The sequence below is a fragment of the Nanorana parkeri genome, unplaced genomic scaffold (genome assembly GCF_000935625.1).
Source record: "Nanorana parkeri isolate BGI_ZX_2015 unplaced genomic scaffold, ASM93562v1 scaffold677, whole genome shotgun sequence".
NCBI classification, from domain to species: Eukaryota; Metazoa; Chordata; class Amphibia; order Anura; family Dicroglossidae; genus Nanorana; species Nanorana parkeri.
This window is the reverse complement of record NW_017306945.1, coordinates 562,117-568,179: the sequence shown is the minus strand read 5'-3', so window position 1 is coordinate 568,179 and position 6,063 is coordinate 562,117.

Below are 6,063 nucleotides of genomic sequence, written 5' to 3'. Positions count from 1 at the left end.
CTCCCCTCAAGGCTTATTGCTCTAGTGAGTGGCCTCGCTTACCAGTGGTGGGACACAGGTGGGTTTAGGCCAGAGCAGACCAGTCAAATTGCTGACACTTGGCATAACAAAGCCCCCAGGGTTTCAGGGATCTGGGGTGCTTTACAGGATCTCAGAGCCAACATGCAGAAACATTAGGGTGATTGTCAAGCAGTTTAAATGTCCGTTTGTGATGCTTTTTTAAGTCTCAGGGTTTCCTTTGATAATGCCATTTGTTAACTTTCAAAAATGGTGAGAAAAAAAGTAAGAAGACACCAAGGTAACTTGTAATTCTTCCACTGTGGTTAAATTACAAACCCCATGACGTCCTACCACTGTTGCAGCGCCCTTTTGCTTGTGTTAGACGGTTATTGTGCTATTACTGTTTACCACTGCACCAAAACTTGTCCAGTACTGAGGGTAATACATCTTACTGCACAGATTTAGAGCATAGTTCTTCAGTTCTCAAAGTGAACCTATGGGAAACCCTTTAAGTGAATGAAAAGCTGTAGCAGCTGACAAAAGCTATATGCGCATTTGGTACATTGTACTTCCCTAGTGCTACTTGGAACACCTCTTTAGGTGTTTTCCAAAGTTGGTACATTCATATCCATAGACAATCCCCACAATATTGCAACTCCATGTGGCAATTTCTGGGCTCCGCAACGAGTTGTTTAGTCACTGGGTTCACAGATTACTCCATCAGCCATCTAATACAGCTTCCTCATTAGTCTTTTCCACACATTTGCATTAAAGCACATCTGTCATCTACTCACAGTTGAACAGAATGAATTCCTGAGCCTAAACCTTGTTCACATTGTGTACTACAGATGTTGGTTCAAATTCCCTAGATGTCTATATTTAAACATTTTCCTTAATAAATGAAGTACCACAGAATTTGGGGCTAAGATTTGCATAATAGACCGCCCCAGATTTGTAGATTTCCTAGGTGATCAGAAACCATGCAAGGTAACCTCTCCCACAGTTGTACATTTAAAATACTAATGCTGAAATGAAGCAGTTAAAGTGTCAGTCACAAATTTTTTCGTCGCTCCCCATGCTGCTTTAATGATTTACCTTTAAATGATGCCTCTTGCTCCAGTTATCTTCTACCTTCCACTTTTAATTGAGAAGTCCCTACAGTGCTGGTGCTGGTTTCTGATCCAGTGCAGACCCCGGTCTCTTCCTGTCCCACGGAGTCTGTCAGATGTGCACGTTCCCAGCTGCATGCATTCACCTCCGCATGCGCCTGCCCCATCATTCATGCACGGCTGCTCAAGAAGCTTCAGATGTGAACGAGCGGCGGAGACGCAGGTAAGTAATTACCTTTTTGGTAACTTTTTATTTTTTTTAAATGTTTTTGCATATATCTATTGCTTGCCGGCAGAATATACTGTATATGCAAAAAAAAAAACAAGTGTTTCATTGTACTTTAAATTCATGTAGAGGATGAAAGCAGCTAGGTGTGCACAGCTTCCTTTGCATCCCACATGTAAAGTCCCAGCACTGTGCTAGTTATCATGAGTTCGGTCAGCATTTTGTATCATCCTAATAAATATACTTTAGCCTTTTATGCAAAGATAAAGAGGACTAAATCTAGGGAGGTCTGTCAAACTGTCTGTTACCACAACTTCAAATAGCCTCATCACCCTCCACCCCAAAAGGGATAACAAAAAACTATTTTAAATGACAACACTAACATAAATATAATAAATCATATAATATTTTATATATATATATATATAAACACTGCATAAAAAAGGGACCTAGTGACCAGGGCCTATTTGGTACAGAAAAAATACTGAAAAACTGCATGATCCAGAGACCTCAATTTGGATAAAATGTGATCTGTTATTGTGGCTTTTAAATACAATAACTGCATATTTGCATTTACCAAATATTTTAATATGTTCTGTCTTTGCTTTACTATCTTTATGTTATGTTGATTTATTGAGCACTTTTAATTGTTTTTTTGTTTTTACATCTGTACATTAATCATAATGTATGATTTAAAAACTTTATTGGCTGCAATAAAATTATACATATTATTTGTATCAAGTTGTGCTGTAGCTTGATTTTGGCTTTGTGTACAGATTGCAATATAAATCTGAAGATTAAGGAGCTTATATCAATTAGTAGTAAATAAAAGTAGAGGCATATGTGATCTATGTGTTACATAGCTCCAAATAAAGCAAAATTAAAGTTACCATTATTGTCACTATACTGTATTCCATACATCTAGTTTCAAGGACCGAATGTTTTAATATATCGTTTTTTTTTTTGTTTCTTTACTTGTTCTACATTGTTGTGTGAGTAACCAAGAACTGCCTTAGCTTTATCATGTAGATTGCATTGCAACGTACCTATTCTGTGGTATTTGGCAGACGAGACCATCTCTGGCCGTAAGCGTGAGAAAGAATGAGAGACATCAAGAGATTGAGTGAGAGAGGGGGTATGACTGAGTGAGAGAGATTCTGTTTTGTTTTCAGCAAGACAGTAGGCAAGGGCCAAGAGTACAACACAGTAGAAGGCAGCACTAATAGTTTCATCACCATGCTTAGAAGGTATGCTGGTGGTAGTAGAAACAGCTACATATGGCTTCTCTGCCTCCTTTTTTAGAACAATCGGGAGAACTAACACACAGTTTCTGAAGGACAAACACATTGGAGTAGGAGGGGAAAAGAAGCCCTGTCAGGTTGTAATGCTGCAATTATCCCCGCTAGGTGGATTCACCCTTTGTATTTAACCTGGTGACCATTGTCACCGAGACAGAAAGTGATAGCAAATACAACATTTCTGAGTAGTTACCAGAATAAGAAATATTGATTTAAATCTTCCAATTGGTATACTAGTTCTGGTGACAACAGTCTCCAAGGGGAATTTCTCTCACTATTATAGAAATTTCCTATCGATTCCTTACTGATTTGACTCGGGGGCAGGAGGTGAAGGGAAATCTCCCCAATGGAATTTTTTTTATACAATTTCACTCTGCCACAATTGGTCTCTAAAGATAAGAAAAAATCTGGATTCTCCCTTGATGCTTTGCGAGTTAGAAGATGCAGTAACCAGTTTCTCTAAAAACAAGGCCCCCACACACTGATGGTCTTCTGAAATTTACAACAATATGGAGAAACAATCCTCTTAAAAATGTATACCGAGGTTCTGGAGCAGGGATCCTTACCACCCTATTTCCTTACTAACCACGAATGTCAAAATCCTAGCAAAGATCCCTGCATCCAGAGTTGTGAAAGTGATCTCTACATTAGTACACCCAGACCAAAGTGACTTTATACCAAACAAATCAACTGCGCCTAACATTAGTCAAGCATTCTTCCATATCTAGGTTCCCCCTGACTCTACTGGCACTGGATGTGGCTAAGGCACAGTGATCGTGCGAGTGGAATTACCTTTGGGGGGGTACTCACCAAGTTCGGGTTTGGTCCAGGATATTTGAAATGGGTGCAATTGTATGCCAGCCAAAGACTGAGCATCAGCATAAACAACTCCTATTCCCTCCTTATTTGCACTTAAAGGGCACTTGACAGAATTGCCTTTTTATTTCCTTTCATTTTCCTACTCTATTGAACCCATTGCTTTCCTGTTGGGACAATTGAGGCGGATAGTGGGCTTTATTAGAGGGGAATGTATGCAGACTCAAGCTTTTGTACCTAGCTGATATGCTTCTTCCTCATTCAGCCCGCAGGGCTAAATGAGAAAAATTGTAAACGGTATGGCCAGCTTGAGCGATTTCTATCTTGACTGATTTATTTTCCTATGTGTTGACTGACATAGGAAATGCTTGTGAGGTCAATGAAGATGCAATTTTCAGCCATAGCAGCTTGGCCACAGAGAAACTGGTTTTCAGGCTTGTCTGATTTTTCAAGGAGTTCCCCTCAGAGGCTAATTCCACTTACACAGAGCAGGATGGGGTGAGGGAGATAGTCAGCAGGAGGGAAGCCATTTGCAGATGATTGCACCTTTTTTTATGAGATCTATGCACACAGATTGTGCTGTAGGAGTTAACCTAATGCTGAACTCTAAATGGACATTAAAAAAACTATAATAAAGTATGCATTCATTAAAATCTAATTTACCTTAATGTATATTAAAGTATAAGGTGCTTATACTAGTTGCATTTCAAAATATGTTTGTATTGTAAGTTGACAAGAGGTTTGCATACCCCAAGAGATCCTACAAAATCCTCACAAGAAAACAAACGGTCCAAATTATCAACACAGGAAGCAAACACTATGGAGCTAAAGAATGTACCAAATCCAGATACCATTGTGGGATTAAAGGCTGGTCAAACAACTCTCACTGTGAAAAATTATAGTCTGCAAATATACTAAAATTTCGCCTGGAAAGAGTTGCATCAGATTAGAACAAATTTCAGCTACAGAGCAAAGACTGAGGGATTTGGATGATGTTACTAAAGAAATTAAAGACCAGTGTGGAAGACACCAGGACAAGAAACCAACTTAGAATCCTGGTCCTTTAGGAGGGAGTGGTGACTAGAGTCCCTACTACTTTTAACGAACATCTCCTTAATGAGCTATTCTAGCGGAAACTTAGGGTGTGGTGTAAAATAGTAGGAAACCATGAAATTAATTTAATCTGCAACATCAGCAGATGTCTTTTTATGAGGGGGTGAGTAGAGATTTATATATATATATATATAACAATAATAGAAAAATGTGTTCAGTTTCAGAGCTTTAAAAAAATAAATAAAAATGCATGTAAACGCACCATAACACACTGGAATATATTTAAAAACCCAGCAAAACCTATTGAGAACAAAAAAATGCACCAGAAAGCCTAAAAGACCACATCCAAAACATGCATATGCACATTTGCAGAAAAGTATCCAGATCTGGTCTGGAGATGGTGTGAACAAGTAACTTCACATTTATAGCTTTCTTCAAGAAATGGGCTTAGTTAGGTGTGCAAAAAATTGGATCAAAATACTGTTGCTCTTGCTAGCATGCATCTCCTCCTGCTTTGCAAAAATAACGACAGGATGCTTCCTACAATAGTGTCATGCTAACATGCGCTCTTCCTAATTAAGCCTACAGGATGCCGTGGGAACACAGTGTCCTGTAGACCACCATAGTCAACCTGGGCCATAGACTCACAGCCACACCTGCTGTCCCACCTGTAGCTTTTGATTGACCCCTGCCCTTGGTGGTTGGAGGTAAGGAGAAGAGCTAGTGGTCACAAAAGTGATTTACATTTTTGGGGGTAATTCACCAAGTGCAGCACATTGAGGATTGTGCGCAAATGGTTATTATTGATTGGCTAGCTTAAAGTGACCTTAAACCCTCAGATTTTTTTTAACATAAACCAATACTGTAATGTGTGCCTTACTGTAATCCATGGTAGTTTCCCTTCTCTTTGCTGCTCTTCCTTTTAATCCTCATGTCTTCTCATGCTTGGGGAGAACTTCCCTTTGCAGCTCAGGGCCTCTTCCTGTAGTGCTGGCTCAGGTTACAGGCCTATACAAACTTGTACACAGACACCGTGTATCCATTCCAGAGACAAGGCAGTCTGCTGCAAAACAGAAGTTCTGCAGAGCATGAGAACAGATACGGATTTAAATGGAACAGCAGCAAAGAGAAGGGAAACAACCATGGATTACAGTAAGGCACACATTACAGTATTGTTTTATGTTAAAAAATCTGAGGGTTTAATGTCACTTTAAGGTTTGCAGATTTTTTAAATAAGTTACAAAGGGGTTAAATATGAACCGAAACCGATACTAGTATCGGTGACAATGACGAGTACAAATGCTCCAATGCCTAGCCTGATACTTGAGCTTCCGGTATCAGGAAGCCGGGCATGCTGCCCCGCTTCCTGATTGGCTGGCTCCCTCATCACTTGTGACGAGGAAGCATGGAGTCGGCTTCCCGGCCAATCAGGAATCCGGGCAGTGTGTCATTATACGCCCCTTGGTTTTCTGATTGGCCAGAAAGCCGGCTTCATGCTGTCTCGTAACCTGGTGATGAAGGAGCATGGAGTCGGCTTCCTGGCCAATCAGGAATCCGGGCA